The following is a 16,221-nucleotide window of genomic DNA, read 5'->3' as shown; positions in this document are numbered from 1 at the left end:
TCAAGACGTAGCACAAACACACCAGGAACAGAATCAGGACAGAAGGATTATATGTAATAAGCGAACAGAACTGAAATCCAGAAGTTGACCCACGGACATAAGGTTAATCGATTTTTTGACAAAGGTGCCAGGATAATTCACTAGGAAAGGGCAATATTTTCGGGGCGCCTGGGTGGCTCCGTCGGTTGAGCGTCCGACTTCGGCTCAGGTCACGATCTCACGGTTCGTGGGTTTGAGCCCCGTGACGGGCTCTGTGCTGACAGCTCGGAGCCTGGAGCCTGCTTTGGACTCTGTGTCTCCCTCTCTTTCTGTCCCTCCCCCACTGATTCTCTCTCTCTCTCTCTCTCAAAAATAAATAAATAAATTTAAAAAAACGAGGAAAGGGCAATATTTCAACAAGTGCTTGCTAAGAATGCAAACCCACATGCAGAAGCAATCAACCATGGCTGCCACGCACAGCGTATAGAAAAATTAACTTAAGTAACTGAACTAAACTGAAGTGATAAAACCACGGATCTTCAGGAAAAACGTGCCGTGGAAACAATCAGTGGCCTTCTGTTAAGTAAAGATTTCTTAATAAGGTAGAAAAAACTTGATTGCAAGTGAGACTTCATGAAAATGGAAATGTTTGCTCTTGCAAACACACACGAAAATGAAAAGGCAAAGCCCAGACTGGGAGGAAACAGAAAGTTGTGAAACGCACGTACCAGACCTCCATCTGGAGCGTCCATCGGCCCCTCACAACTCCATGTAAGATGACAGACCAAACATTTAAGAAATGGGCAGATATTTGAACGGTCGCTTTACCTACGAAGATGGACACGTGTCTAGTGTGTGTGTGGATGGATGCCCAGCCTCGCCTTGGCCCCTGTGAGAACTGAAGTTCCCACCAGGACGTACCACTCCACCCACGCTGCCACGGCGAACATTTGGAAGACCGGAAACACTGAGTTTGCAGACGCTGTGGATGTGGAGTGTGGCATTCTCGCGGCCACTGGTGGGAGTGGAAAGAGGAAACTGCCCAGCGGCTGTGTATGAAGTGCAGTTCGATGCACACGTACTCCGTGACCCCGTAATTCTGATCCGAGGTGCGTATTTTCCTAAGAAAAGTGAAAACGTGTGCCCACGCAGACTTGAGGGTCAAGGTGCAGGCAGCTCAGCTCCCTCTGGAATACCTAGAAAGTGCTGAGAACCCAGATGCTCATTGCCTGGTGCACACGTGTGTACCTGGGGGCACGTCTGTACTACGAATAGTGGTCAGCGGCAAAGCGGGACAAAACAGGACACTTTCACCTGTGCCACACACCGACCTTTGGGAAAAATAAGATAAAAACGGACAGGGAGGCAAACCATAAGAGAGTCTTAAATAGAGGGAGCAAACTGAGGGCTGCTGGAGGGGAGACAGGTGGGGGGATGGGGAAAATGGGGGATGGGGATTAAGGGGGGGCACCTGTTGGGACGAACTCTGGGTGTCGTACGTAAGTCATGAGTCACTGGGTTCTACTCCTGAAGCCAAGACTATGCTGGATGTTGAGTAACGTGAATTTAAATAAAGATAAATAACTAAACAAACAAAGCAATAAATAAATAAGAAAATAAACTAAAACTAAAAACGAAATGAAACAAAAGAATTAACGTGAAACTCAAAAAAGGAAGAAAAAAAAAACTTCAGAGCCAGGGCAACGGAGAGGAGGGCCTCATCGACGGGGGCTGGCGTGGGCGCGTGGATTGCCCGCCACGGGGCACGGCAGGTCTGGGGGCTGATGGAAGAGTTGCCTGCCTCTGCTGTGGTGGCGGTCGTGGTAAGAAAATTCATGGAATTATTCGCTTGAAATGGCGATCTTACCGCATAAGGAACATACTCCCATCGGGTAAAGCAAGCAAGACCCGAGCAGAGGGAAAAGCTAGTCAAATATGATCGGTTCGTGTCAGATAAGGCGGGCAGGAAGAGCCAAGGGTGGACGGGGTAAATGGAAGACGGAAGGAGACAGGGTTGGGTCAAGTGGCCGTCTCGTATAAACGGACGAAAGGCTCCAGCGGAAAGTTAGAGCGGACGGACAGCAGGGCTCGTAGGTGCTGCTTCCGGAGACACGACGAAACACGAAGAACCAGGCGAGGTAACGGTGACGCCAAGCGGGAGGCACGTGTGGAACCAGCCGTGGCCATGCTGAGGCAGACCCAAGACCGGAAGTGGGATCGGCCAGAAGGCGCCGTTGGGTGATGCAGGGCAGACGCATTGGCTCCGAAAGGGCATCGTTCACGTGTGCGCACGCAGAAGCCGAGCTTCAGATGCTCTCAGCGCAAGTCTGCGGAACCGACGGAGGAAAGGGAGCCTCGGTTGCCGGGGGAGAGCCTCTCTCACACTTCAAGCAGCCACCCTGTGCGTAGAAACCGTGATGGCGGAGTCGGTGGCGTTCAGAAGGCGCGTCCACACCACGGAGCCACTCACGCGGATCCACTCCTAGAGCGCCAGCGACCAAGCAGGACCCCCGTCCTTCCCCAGCGCTCACGGAAAGGCCCCGCGCCCAGGGACTGAAATCCCACCGCTGGAATTCCCGATCGTGAGCGAAGCTAAAACAGAAACGGAGGACGAGACGGTCACTGTCTGCAAACGGACGGCCCACTTCTCGACAATCCGTTGGTCGGAGAGGGAATTCGTGGGGAGTATTGGGAAACATTAACCTGAACAATAGTGACGACAAAACTATCAAAACGTTGGGACGGGGGCGGCTGGGTGGCTCAGTGGGTTCAGCCTCTGACTTCGGCTCAGGTCACGATCTCACAGCTCGTGAGTTCAAGCCCTGCTTTGTGCTGACGGCTCAGAGCCCGGAGCCCCGTGGGATTCTGTCTCCCCCCATCTCTGCCCCTCCCCTGCTCATGCTCTGTCTCTCTCTGTCTCAAAGATAAATAAAAACATTTAAAAAAATTTTTAAAAACACGTTGGGATGTAAGCAAATCAGTGCTTAAGGAAAACTCCCAGACTTAAACTTTTGAGGCAAAAGAAAGAAATGTATGAATTCAATTGTGTGTGATTCTATCTTGAGGAGTTAAGGGCCAGAAGCTGGGCTGGGGCTTCATACCCCACGTGAGAGCCTCTCAGCCACCCTCCTACTGTCCGTCCCTCCCAACGAAGCAGCCACCGGGTCACACAGTCTCTGCCACGTCACCTGCATGGGAGGGGGGCTCCGAGGAGGCCTTTGTCGGTCTCTGCTGTGCCCGTGCTGCCAGGGGCAGGAGGACCTTGTCCCCTGGGGCTGGGGGGGACAGCCTCGGGCCCCGTGTCTCGGGGAGCCCAGCACGGCAGAGGGCGGACGGAGCATCTGTAGACACGAGTTCTCCCTGGCCTTTCCCGGGAGGGATTTCAAGCAAGCCCTCTGTGCCTCAGTTTACCCCTCAGCACAGAGGGCACAGCACCCCTGCTTGGCCGCTCTGGGAGGCTCATGAGGCTGGGTCTGTGAAGCAAGACCCTGCTGTCCCCCGTGAGCCCTGTGACTCCAGACGAACCTTCAGAGCCTCAGTTTCCCCACTGGTAAAGCAAGAATCTCCTCACAAACCCCACAGCCAGAGCCCCATGTGGTTCCGTCCTGAACCTTCCTGCTGGTCTCCTCACCCCGTGGTACCTGGTCTGCGGGGGACATGCCCCCAGTTCTGTCCTGCAAAGCCTCTGGATGCTTCCGAGGTCAGGAGCGAGACTGGGTACCGGGCACAGGGGCGGCCACGGGGACCCGAGGCAGATCCAGACCTGGGGCTGCCAGAGACAGGAAGGGGCTCCCGGGGCAGACGAGTGGGCCCAGGACGGCAGACACTGAAAATGCAAGGAGATCCGAGATTCCCTTGAAGGATCAGCATCCACGCAGCCCCAGGGCTCACGCTAGGTCATCAGAAGGGCGCTGACTCACGACCTTGACCACCCCGCCTCCTCCTCCAGGCAGCCCACAGGGGTTGCTTCTGTGTGCGTGATCGCCAGCAGCTTGGGAACTGGCAGGATCGATTACCAGCCCTCCGTGGACTTGAGTAAATGTCACACGTTCCCCCCCGACACCTGTCACGCTGACCCGGAGCCTGACCCCTCCAAAACCAGTCCAGTGGCTTCGAAGGTTTGCATCCAAGAGCTCTGGCGTCTGGCCTTCCCAGAGCCTGGCGCTTGGCAGAGTTTCAGAAAACAAAGTGTCAATTGCCAGGCACAGCCGAGGACAGGCCCGCCACACGGCCCGTCCGGGAGAGGCAGTTAGTGGCAGAATTAATGCAGGTTCCAAGTCAGCGTCCACTCTCGGGATGGACGGCGGCTTAGAAAGCGTTCGCCTTTTTTTTTTTTTTTTAAGCTGCCTTCTAGATTTTTCACTTTCTGTAGAAAGACAACTAGGGCAATCCACTCCACGCGGTGAGCCACAGGCAACCGGGGCGGTAGAGGCTCCTTCAGAAGAAGGTCACAACGGTGGTGATGGATCCCTTCCCCGGGGTTCCCCTCCAACCGTCCCGCCTGACGCAGACCCCTGGCTTCGCGCTCGCTCCGCGGGGAGGAACAGCCGGCCGCCTGGGCGTCTTCCCCTACTTCCCAGATTTCATTTCAAATCCCAGAATCTGCAGCCCGGCCCTGCCACCTTCCCACTGTGGCCGTGGGGCGCCACGTCCTCTCTCCGAGCCTCAGTTCCCGCCTCTGTAAAATGGGGAGAAAGACGTCCCCTCGCGGGGTTGGCGTGCGGACTCAGGGCGCAAACGCGCCCGAGGTCCCGAGAAAATGCCTTCGTTCAACGGAGACCAGGACGGGCACCGCGCGGCTCGCGCAGTGACCCGAGTGTGCGGTGGTGGTCGGCGTTTTGGAAACCCCGACGGCGTTCCGATGCACGTGCCTTTGGGCGCTCCCCCCCCCCCCCGCCCCGCCCCCAGGTGGTCCAGAGAAGAGACGCATGGATCCCGGAGCCCCGGGAGCCGCCTGACGGCAGCCTGCGGGGTGGCTGGGAACAGAGACCCGCGGGGGCCAAAGGCGCCACCAGACCGTCCCCAGAGGGGCAGCGAGGACGGCGGGATCTTGCTGCAGACGGCTGGGCTGCCCCTCGTTTTCAAAAACTCAACTGATGGAAACAAACAATCAAAGACAAAAATAGTTCGCCGGCTCCTTGCAGCCCCCCATCCCTTGCCTCTGGCAACCGACCATCTGTTGTCTGTGTCTCTGAGCGGGAGGTTTGAAGATCCACACACGGGAGGGACCGTCTGTCATATTTCACTCAGCACAGCGCCCTCGAGGTCCGTCCCTGCTGCTGCCAAGGGCAGGGTTTCCTTCTTCCTTAGGGCTGAGTAGTATCTCATCAAGTCGCACCACCCCTTCCCCATCCGATGATCCGACCGCGGACACTCAGGTCGCTTCCACGCCGTGGCCACCGTGGACGGTGCCGCAGCCAGCCTGGGGCAGGGGTGGGGGGTGCTGAGAGCTTTTGGAGCGCGTGTTGTTTCCTTCCTGTAAATTCCCAGAAGTGCGAAGGCTGGGTCGTGGGGTCGCTCTGCGGTCAACTCTTGGAGGACCCTCCACGCCGTGGTCCAGGGCGGCTGCCCCCGTCTGCGTTCCCACCCACAGGGCAGGAGGGGCCCCCTTTCTCCGCGACGTCACCAGCGTCGGTTGTTGCCCGAGTTGCTGCTTTTAGCCGTTCTGGCGGGTGTGGGGTGGCGCCTCGTGCCTTTGATTTGCATTTCCGTGACGACCAGCGGCGTGGAGCGTAATTGCGCGTCTGCAGATTTGGGGGACGGCGTCTGTTTAGATCTCTGCCCGGGTTTGAGTCGTGTTGCTGTGTTGCTGCTACTTGACTCGGGCGAGGCTTTTATCTCCTGAGGGCATCAGCTCCTCATCAGACACACGAGGCACGGGCACTTCCTCCCCTTCCGGGCTCTCTCCCGCTTTGGTGCTGGTTTCCTTTCTGTGCAGCAGATTTTTAGTTCCACGTGGGTCGTTTGTTTGCTTTTGTCGCTTTCGCCTTTGGTGTCCAGGGTGGAGAAGTCACCGCCGAGACCGAGGCCGAGGAAGACGGCTCTGCCTTTGTCTGGGTGAGGGGTCCGGGGCAAACACTGCTGACCTTGACTGCTCGGGGAGGCGGCCGGGTCGCACACGTGGGAAGAGAGGCCCTCGGACGCTCCTGCAGGGGCAGGTGGAAGCAGGCTCGGATGGATGCCCGATGGCTCTGAGCTCAGGCTGCCGCCATGGGCTGTCCCCAGCTGAGTGTCGCAGGGTGAGGCGGAGATCTGGAGCAGCGCTGAGGGTGTGGAGAGCGGAGGGCGGCCCACGAGGGCTGAACGGCTCCTGCTGAGCCCGGGAGGCCCGGAGAGCGCGGGCGGGTGGGCGAGCCGGGAGCAGGGGGGAGGCTCGCAGCGCGCAGATGGCGGTGGCTGCCCGGAGCCTGATCCGAGAGGCCACGGGCCGTGCTGGAGGGGCGGACCTTCATCAGGCGGCCGGCGGGGAGCCCCAAAGGGTCCAAATGGACACGTCCTTGTCCTTGTGCACAGTGGGGCGACTTGAGCCTGGATTGGAGGGCAGGGGGCCCGCATCACAAGGGATCATGAGACGTGAGGACAGGAAGCGGGAAACAAAAGCGGGTTGAGCAAAGGGTCCTGACTGCGGACGAGGGGGCGCTGAGAGAGAACGGTGCCCGCCCGCTCCCGAGAAGGCGCACAGTGGGACCTCCAGAGACCGCTCGCGGGGCTTGTGGAAGCTCATGGACTCAGGCGGAGATTCCAGAGACGGAAACCGCAGACGAAGCTGAGTCCTTGGTAACCGACCGAGGAAAAGAGAAGAGACCAAAATGCCGAGAATTCATAGACGCGGCATCAGGGACGCGTTTATGTTTTCCGGCCTGGGGCTGGCGCGGCACAGGTTTGGGGTAACAACGAAAACGTGAAAATTCATAAGGCCAATCTTACCCCGTGGCTCTGACACTTGGCGAGAGGGTCACGCAGAGGGGTCAGGGCGCCGCGGGCTCGGAGGGCACGTTGGCGGAGAGGTTTGTGCGCGGTGAGGGGTGGGCTTGGCACCACTTCCTGAGCTGAGATCCGGGAGCCACAGCAGGTTGGGGGGGAGGCGGAGCCCGGAGATGCACTTCCGCAGGAGGCACCGTGTGGGCCGGCCGGGGCCGCCTTCCCTGCGCACGCGGGACCCTCTGGGGTGAGGCTGAGCCGTCACCGCCGACAGACATGCTCGCCTCCCACGAGCCCCACGACGATCGCCGCTCACAGAGGAGGTGGGTTCAGAGCCCCCACGCCCAGTGGCAGCTGTGACTCTGTGACAGAAGCGAACACGGAAAGCAGGGCGCTGAGGCAGGGGAAGGGTTCACCAGCTTCACTGAGGCAGCAGAGGCCAGCGGTCCTTCCGGGACCCCCGGGGTGGCAGCAGCGGGGACGTGGACGGACGCGGAGCATGAAGGAGGCGAGTCGGTGAGTAAGACGGTCCTTGGGGCTCGGCTGCACGTGGGGCCCAGGGCCCCGGGGCTGAGGGGTGCGGGGGGGCTGTGGGGGTGTCTGCCTTCCAAGGCAGGCTTGGGGGACAAAAGTAAGACACCCACTAGGAGGGAGCAGAAACACAAACCCCTTCCTGGTCTCCACGCGAATCTGGGGGAGCGGCTTTCGTGGTGGAAACCTCCAGATTGGCGACTGTGCAAAGCACGGTGGGCCTGGTTTCCCCGAGGGGGACGCTGTAGCCCCAGTCTTGCTTCTGCCGCGTGTGGAGGTGACCAGGGTGGTTCCATCTCCTTAGTGGTGGAAGGAAGGCCACGGTCACAGGGGACACTTGTCCCTGGGCCATTTCTCAGGCCCGCACGGTGTTTTCCAACCCGCTGCTCAACCGTGAAGGCAGATGTGTTGACGTGCACTCGAGCCGTAACTTCCCCCGGACCCCCACCTTGCCGTCTAGGGTCTTAGGGACCCGGGTCCCGCGCCCCAGGGCTGGCCCTTTATGACGTCGCTGGTCACGTGCCCGTGGGAACGCCTTTGGGTGGCGGAGGCCCGAGACCCCTCTCGGGAAAGCACGTTCTGAGTGGAGGCCGGGCCGAGATCTCCCGCCGCCGGGACTGGACCATGAGCGACATCGGAGACCCACCTCTGTCGGCGCCCACAGACGCGCCCGTGTGTGCATCCGGGGTCCACAGGTGATCGCGCGTGGGAAACCCAAAAAGGACCCCTTAACCACAGCCCCCAATATGCCTGCGGAGGGTCCCCTGTTGGAGCAGCCCCGGGCTCCCCAGTATCCAGGAGAAGCCTGATGAAGGCAGGGACATGTGGACGTGGTAACTGTAACGTGCACCGGGCTGCAGGGGGGCGGGGAGGGGGTCCCCATCACCAGGATGAGGCCTGCGGGTGAGGGAGGGGGAGCGGGCCCGGGGAGCCCCGCCTGGGGACAGGAGCCCTTTCTGGCTGGGGGAGCACACAGAAGGGACTCAGGTGACCTGGGGAGGCCCGGAAGCCCCCCCACAAAGTCTGGGGCCCGGCTCTGGTCAGGACCAGCTTGTGCCCAGGACCGAGCCTGAGCCACAGGGCGGAGGAGAGTCAGGCAGGACTCAGGGGTTTTAGTCTGAACCGGCCCCACCCCGGGACCTGCCCGGGGCATGGGGGCGCCCACCACGTGGGCCGGGAGGGCCTGCAGCGTCTGTCAATGCTGGTCACTCCTCACTGCCCCACGGACAGGAAGAGAGGGGACATACCTGCCACCGTCCACGGTTATTCCTGAACTCCTTCTAGAGCATTCCCCGGGGCTCTTCCCGGAGACCACGGGTTGAGCTGGGGGGCTTCCCCAGCCTGCCTCCCCCCTTGGTGCCTCCTGGTCCGAAAACAGCTCAGGAAACACCTCCACCCCCATGTCCAGACGTAGAAGGGACACACGGATGCTTCTGTCTCACGCACACCTCGGAGCCAGTGGGACGCGGACTAACGCGCTCGCTCGGAGGGCCAGTGCCTTTTAGAAGCTGAGCGGATGCGCATCGGGGCTGTCGCCGCAGGTGGGGGCTTTGCCCTGTGAGCGGAGGTCATCTGTGCCCCGAGGACCAGACGGGAGGCCCGGAGGCCCGGAGGCCCGGGCTTGGCTCAGGCCCCTGGGGGGCTGGTGGGAGGCGTTCGGGCCAAGGCGTGCCGCGGGGACTGTGGCCAGGACGCTGGGCGCCCGGGACACAGTCAGTCTCCATGGCGCCACTGGGCCTGGAGCCGCTGGGGGGCTGGCCCTCCAGCTCCCGTGCCCCTCCGGCCTCTGGTGACCTGGGGACAGCTGCTGAGCCCGTCTCCCCCGGGGCCCAGGGCAGCCCTGCCCACCAGTGCCCAGCAGTTTCTGAGGGAAGGGGCCCCGGGGGGGGGGGGCGGGGAGGGGGCTGGGAGGCTCCCGGGCTGTAATTTGGGTGCACTGTGGGTGTGCGTGAGCGTGCCGGTGTGTGTGCGTGCAGGCACTCGTGTGTGGGTTCCCTCCTCCGCTGAGGCGGGTCTCTCAACGTGACGCTGCGGGCACACGACGCGGGCCGCTCGGCCCCCTGGGCCCAGGCTGGTCCGCAGCCCCCCTCACGGGCAGTCCCCCCAACGGCACCCCCTCCGTGCGCAGCCCCCCCGTGGCCCCCCTGCACCGATGCCCGAGTCTGGCAGGTCGGCAGGTTTTGGCAAACAGAGCAGGGGGCGCTCCCGTCGAGCCGCCTAACGTCCTCGCAGAAACACGGCGGGGTATGCGGGTGTCACTTCCTTACCTCCGAGGCCGGTGGAAGCGTGGCCCCACAGACACCATCGGTGGCGGGCGTCAGTCACGCTCGTTGAGGACACGGCTCTCCCAGCAGGAGAATGGCGTCGTCTGTGAGTCGCACGCGGTGTCGGTGGCTGTCGTGAGACCCTCAGAGATCTCTGCAGCCGAGACCAGGACGGCCGGGTCCCCCTTTGTGCCGCCCGACCCCAGGCCCCCCGGGCGGGAGACCCACGTCTCTAGAGCCTGTGCTGCCCTGCGGGGGAGCAGAGCCCTGGTCAGTCCGCCCCGGTGGACTCGGGGGAAAGTCAGTCCCAACCAGCTCTTTAAACACCTGGGGGGAAAGTCTGACACACGGGTGAGGCGGCCGCCCCTGATCTAGGCTGCGTCCCTCCGGTTTCCTGTGTCCAAGGACTGCCCTTTCCTGGGACTCCTGTCCCCTCCTGTCCCCTCTTGCCCCTCCTGACCCTCCCTTCCCCTCCTCTCCTCTTCTGTCCTCTCCCTCCTCTCCCCCTGCTGAAACAGGACCAGAAGCTGCCCCTCCCCCACCGCCGCCCTGTCCACACAGCCGGCCCCTCTCAACGCCCCGAGAGGCTCCACCTGAGCCCGGACAGCACTCTGCCTCTGTCCCTAAGCCTGTCCTCCCCGGGGGTCCCTACACTCACCCTCAGGGGTCTGGCCCAGGCCTGGCCCCAGCCCCTGTGTCACGCACCCCACCCCCTCGCCTCTGTCGCTGGCTTCGTGCCCCTGCCTCCTGGGTGCAGCCGGGGCCCCTCCCACTGCAACACCGGGCTCACTGGGCATCTTCTGTACGACTCCCTGCATCCCCCTGGTGCCCTGCTCCCCCCTCTGCTCCCCACCCTGCACAAGGGGCCGAAGCCATCTTTCCATGCCCACAGTGGCCCCGGTCCTCCCTGCTGAGAGCAGGACCTGACAGCAGGGCCAGGGGTTCGGGGGGCCTCGTGCTGGGACCTCTGGCTTCACCTCTGCAGCTGACACAAAGCTCCTGCCTCCAGTCCCCGAGGAAGATGGTGTCCACACTCAGGCTTCATCCCCTTCTCCCGCAGGGGAACCCCAGGTACCCAGAGGCCACTGTGCCCGGGGAGCACTGTCACCTGCTGCAGGCCCAGCCCCTCTGCCTTCGTGCCCTGGACACAGTTTTGGTTGCCGGTCGGCCAGGTGCGCCCCCCCCCCCACCCCACACCCCGGGCGCAAGGTGGGAGGCGACTCAGCCGGCTCCCCGCAGGCCCCTGGGCTCAGAGACTCAGAACCAGTTCATCCTTCCTCCTGAAGCTGTGAGCTTCCCCCACTGGGGCCGAGGCCTGGGTCAGTCCTCAGGCAGAGAGGGGACTCTCTTGGTGACCTGAAGATAACAGCTGCAATGTTGCTGGCTGGGGCCTTTCTGGAGCCCTCACCCCGCGCCCTGGCAGTGTGGGGTGACCGAAGGGCGGTGGCCTCCCCTGGGGCCAGGCACACTTCGCAAACCTTGAAGACAGAGCTTGGCGGGGGTCCCGGACCTCCCTCCCTGGCAGGCGGCCCGGCCCCTGGCCTCTCTTCACAAGCCTGCCACGCGCCCAGGTTGCTGCCCGTCTCCAGCGAGAGCTCTTGGGCCACTCGTGGTTGCAGGCGACAGAAACCCCATCAGGGTGACACAAGCCCGGGGACCACGGGGCGCGGCTGGGGGGGGGGGCTGCCGTGAGTTGTCAAGTGTCCCCGGGGACATGGTAACGATCAGCCACCAGCCAAGTAGCCGAGTGGCCTCACGCAACAGGAACTTACTCTCTCCAGTCCTGGAGGCCAGAAGTCCAAAATCAAGACGTCAGCAGGGCTCTGCTCTCTCGCAGTCTCCCGGGGGGACACTTCCAGCCTCTTCCAGGGCCCGGTGGCCCAAGGTGCCCCGTGCTGTGGCCACATCATCCAGTCTCCACCTCCGCCCCCAGGCCCCCACCGGCCCAGAGACCAAGCACAGGTCGTGGCTGCCTCCCCCACAGCAGGCACGGATGATGGTGCCAGCCCTGCTCAGGCCACTGGCGAGGACCGTGACACGAGGCTCCGATCGCTCGTCCACTGGAGACCCTGACCCCGGCGTCCTGCCCTCTCAGCTCTCTGAACATCCTCCCTGTGTTCGAGACAGCCACAGGCAGGTGTGCAGGGCAAGAAAGTGACCACCTTGTGCGCCTGGAAGGGGGGTGGCTCCAGGCAGCAGATGTTAATCAAGCTGGACCCGGCTCAGCCCGGAGCGACTGTGCAGACACAGCCGGTTCCTTGGGACAAGCTCATTATCCCAGAAAGGATGGAGGTGGAGGAGGGGGGAGGGGGCGGGGAGAGAACCCCTGCTCACCCAGGACCGCGGGATCGCAGCATGAAAAATGGCCACAGCGGAACCGGCCGTCCCCGAGGCCGCTCAGGGCCAGACACTGTACGAATGACATCATTAACGGGTCGATGCGTTTCCATGCTCCGCGGGCGCTTGTGGAGGTGAGTCTGCTTTTGGAAGGCCCCCAGGCTCACCGTCGCTCGGGTGACCACGGACAGGCACGCGGCCAGGCGGGACCCGCTGCATGGTGCGGCCCACTGATCCATTGGGGGAGCAGGCAAGGAGGGGGTTCTGAGTGATGGATGTCCTTCTGGAAACTTCCGCATTTCTAATGCCCGACGAGGAGTCCGTAGACCAGGGACACCTTGGCCAGAAGAGGCCCCAGCTGTGCCTCGGGATCTGTGGCCACCAGCAAGGTGGGCTGAGCCTCATTTTCCATCTCATGTTCCCACGAGGGACACTGCCCCCTGCGCCTCGCGGGACAGAGCCCACACGCAAACGCTGGGGCGAGAAGTCCCACGGCCCTTCATGGCCCATCCCCAGGCAGCTCGTGCCGGAGTCGGGGGGGCCCCAGGGCAGTGGACATCACTGGGGCGTGCGCAGGGCGCATGCCTGGCCCTGGGGGCTGAGCAGAGAAGGGACCCCTCACACCCGGGGAGGGGGCTCATCACGGCTCCTTGTTCCCGGAGCTGGGTCCCCACATGCACGGATCCCCTCCAGGTGCAGACACGGACCCTGGACCGGTGGCTGGGGGTGGGGGGCACAGCGCCCCCCAGGAGCATAGCCCCTCATCACTGTAGGCAGGAACCTCCCCAAAGCGCACAGGACTCGCCCGAGCCAAGACTGCTCTCCTGCAGGCTGACTGTGTGACTCCTTAGTGTTCTCAGACGAGGAGGGACTGACGTTCTGACGTTGCCTGGGCAACAGGAGCACGTGCCCGCAGCCCAGGGTCCATCACAGCCCGACTCTGCAGCATTAATGGAAAAATATGCAAATGGATTCAGTGTCCTCCTTGGGATGACACCACTGTGTGCCCGGGACGCAAGCTCTGGTTTTCCCAAGGGAAAGGTGTCGCTGCGGGTCTGGTGATGGCGGGGGTGGGCGGGGGTCCCAGGCGGAGGGAGCCGCACGGGGTCTGTCACCGCCCCCCACTGCCCCAGGGAAGACGGGTCTCCTGCCCACCCACCTGCCCAGCACCCGAGGAGCCCGGGAGGCGCCCCAGGCCGGAGTGGGCCGCGGGGGCCTCGAAGGTCCAGGACATCACCGCTACCACATTCAAAGCCGTGATGCAAGAGGAGGCCCCGTCGGCGGGGTGTCCCGAGGAGGGCGTCCCCGACAGGCCTCCTTGACCCCCGGGCCCAGCTGACCACCTGCTGCGCCCGGCACTCAGGGCCCAGTTGTCAGACGGCGGCCACATCCCAGGGGCTGGGTGTTCTGTCTGTAGCGCCTCCTCCGGGGTTTCGACCACCCTCTGCTGCGAGGCCCAAACAAGCCCCAGCCCCCTGTCCCCAAGGGCCAGGGCAGGGGAGGTTCCCGGGAGAACAGGGGAAGTAAGTCTCTGCTGACGGCCGGCCAGGCGGTCAGACCTTGGCGGGGACGCTGGGAGCCCAGGACCCCGAGCAGTTACGGAGGGTGCTGGGTAAACGGACTTGGGCGGGTTCTTGCCCACACTGGGCGCTGCAGGGATGAGACGCCCAAGGCGGGCCTGGTGCCGAGGCCTCAGGGAGGTCACGCGGCAGTTCTGGGCCGCCCCTCGCCATCGGGGTGGGGGAGACACAGACAGAGGGCGCTCTCCCGGCCCCACAGGCAGTCTCCGCAGCCCCCTCCCTCCCCCCTCCCCCCTCCCCTAGCTGGTGGAGGAAGCCGGAGGAAGCCCGGGGAGGAGAGGCTTTGGGACCAACCAGAACAGTCGTGGCCCCCTCCCCGGGGGGGGGGGGGAAGTACGGAGCGTGAATAATCGAGACCTGAATTAGCACACCAGGGACAGATCAACTTTTTCCTGGCCACTTCATGAAAAAGAAGGGACAGGGCGGGAGCTCCTTCCAGAAGTTTCTTTTCACGGCTTCTCCGACCAACACTTGCTCCTCTGAGCTCTGGCCGCAGCCCTGTCCCCTGCTCACCATGCTGGGTGGCATCGTGGGCCGGGCCGCAGGGCTTCTGCAGAAAGGAAGCCCCACGGGGCCCGGGCGCCAGGGGAGGGTCCACAGGGGTTTCAGAATAAAACCGTGATCCCAGGATCGGCCACCGCCTGCTCTCCTGGCCTGGAGGGGGGCACAGAGCTGGTGGCCGCCCTACAACCCTCGTGGGTGAGGATGGTGTCCCTGCATGGGACCTGGCTGCCACCCCTGCACAGAGGCGCCTGTCCGGGGCTGGGGCCTCACCCGTCCACCCCACACCAGCGCCAGACGGATGGGCCTGGAGGGCTGAGCGGTTCCCAGGCCGCCGCCTACCAGGAGCTTGGCCCAGATTTGCTCCAGAAGGGCCCCGCAGGTGGGCGGACACGGGACCCCCTCGGCACCGCCGCCCGGCACATTCCGGGTCAGACGGTGCCGCTGCCCTACTGGGCGCCTGGCGGAGCTGGAGACCAGGGCCCGAGACCTCTCCTCCTTCCCTGCCCCTCCCTGCCCCTCCCGGACCAGCTCAGGTGCCTGCGTGAAATCAGACCAGACGGCAGCCCCCAGCCTCGCCCGGACCCCGAGAGGCCACCATGGCTCTGCCCTCCTGCGCCTCGCCCTGCGGGACGGCTGTAGCCGCGGAGCCTCCGTGGGTCGGGGACGCCACGGCTCAGGAGGACGCTGAGAGCCGCGGGTGTGTGTGAGGTGGCGGCCTCCCCCCGCGGGGCTAAGTTTCTCAAACGCTATTTACCGTCTGGCTTGAAGCAAGGGGACACGTGAGCAGGGCCGCTTCTTAGGTGCCATCAGGAAGTGGCCGGGCCGTGAGGTCAGGACGGGGACTTAGCACGTGAGGCCCAGGACCCCCCCCCCCCCCCCCCGCGACGCCCGCAGCCGTGGTTTTCCGCCCGGAACTGGGGCCGCCAGCGAGACTGGCCCCGAGGTGGTGCAGAGGCCTCGGTGGTCTGAACACCGCCATCCTGGACGCCGGGCCCCCCGAGCCGCGGGGCCAACGTCACCTTACAAGGCCCTCGGGGGACGGCCACCCTTGGCCCTGCCCCAGCGCTGTCCTAGCTGCGGACATTCCCCCCGGGAAGAGTAGAATCGAATCGGGACGCTTTCCCATCCTACACCTGCCGCAGAGGGGAACAGAATTAGGTGCCCGTCCCCCCGCCCCCCCAAGACACCTGTCTCCCCCCCGCCAGGCGCCCGCGCACAGCCCGCCTCTCCATCAGACAAGGGCATGGCTGAGGCTCCCGGGCTGCGTTCCGATAGGGTACGGACCGGAATTAAGTGCTGGACCTCCTTCGGGGACACGAGAACACGTGCTTTACTTAACTATTCAGTTCTCACTGTGCCCAACCCCCGTGATTTCAGCTCTGGCTCACGGTTGGTCACTTGCACATGATCCCGGGCGTCCCATCCAGTGCCCCGGCCACTCCCCTGCTCGGCCTCCTTCCCCCGCCGCCGGCCGGGTCCTCCGTCCGCCTTCCCTGCTGTGCCCTTGTCGGTGCTAACGACCGGGTGCCCCCCCGCGCCCCGACTGCTCCCCTCTCCCCGTGCAACTGGCCCCCAGTACCTGCACTGCGACCTGGCCCCCACCCGCCAGCCTCTGCCTCACCCCTCCCTGCCCATCTCGTATCCTGCCTTCTTCCCGAGACCCCTTCTGCTCACCCTCTGCCCCGCCCCACGTGAAGACACCCCTGCAGACAGAGGCCCAAGAGCACAGCTGACCTGCACCCCGGGGGCTGGGGTTGCACGGATCCTTCCCGAAGTCATGGAGTTAGCCTGGAGGTAACCAACGGCCCTGGTTCTGGACTGTGGCGCCCGCCGGCACGCCCGCCGTCTGTGAGTCTCAGGCCAAGATTGCGCATCCGTGTGTCCTCTCCGACCTTGCTCACCAGTTGGCACAGAGGGAGCCTAGGAGTTAGATTCTAAAGCTGATTTCTAGAAAGACCAACCTGTCGGCGATTTCCGTGACACGGGCCACCGGAGGAATGTCTGTCTGAGCCACCGAGGGTGGCCGTGGTGTCCAACACAGCCGCCAGCACCTCCCGAATCATCTGCCTTCCACACTCTTCCAGTCTGGAAACGTCTAGAAGCCC

This window comes from Prionailurus viverrinus, chromosome B4, assembly GCF_022837055.1.
Source record: "Prionailurus viverrinus isolate Anna chromosome B4, UM_Priviv_1.0, whole genome shotgun sequence".
Lineage (NCBI taxonomy): Eukaryota > Metazoa > Chordata > Mammalia > Carnivora > Felidae > Prionailurus > Prionailurus viverrinus.
This window is presented reverse-complemented; position numbering follows the sequence as displayed.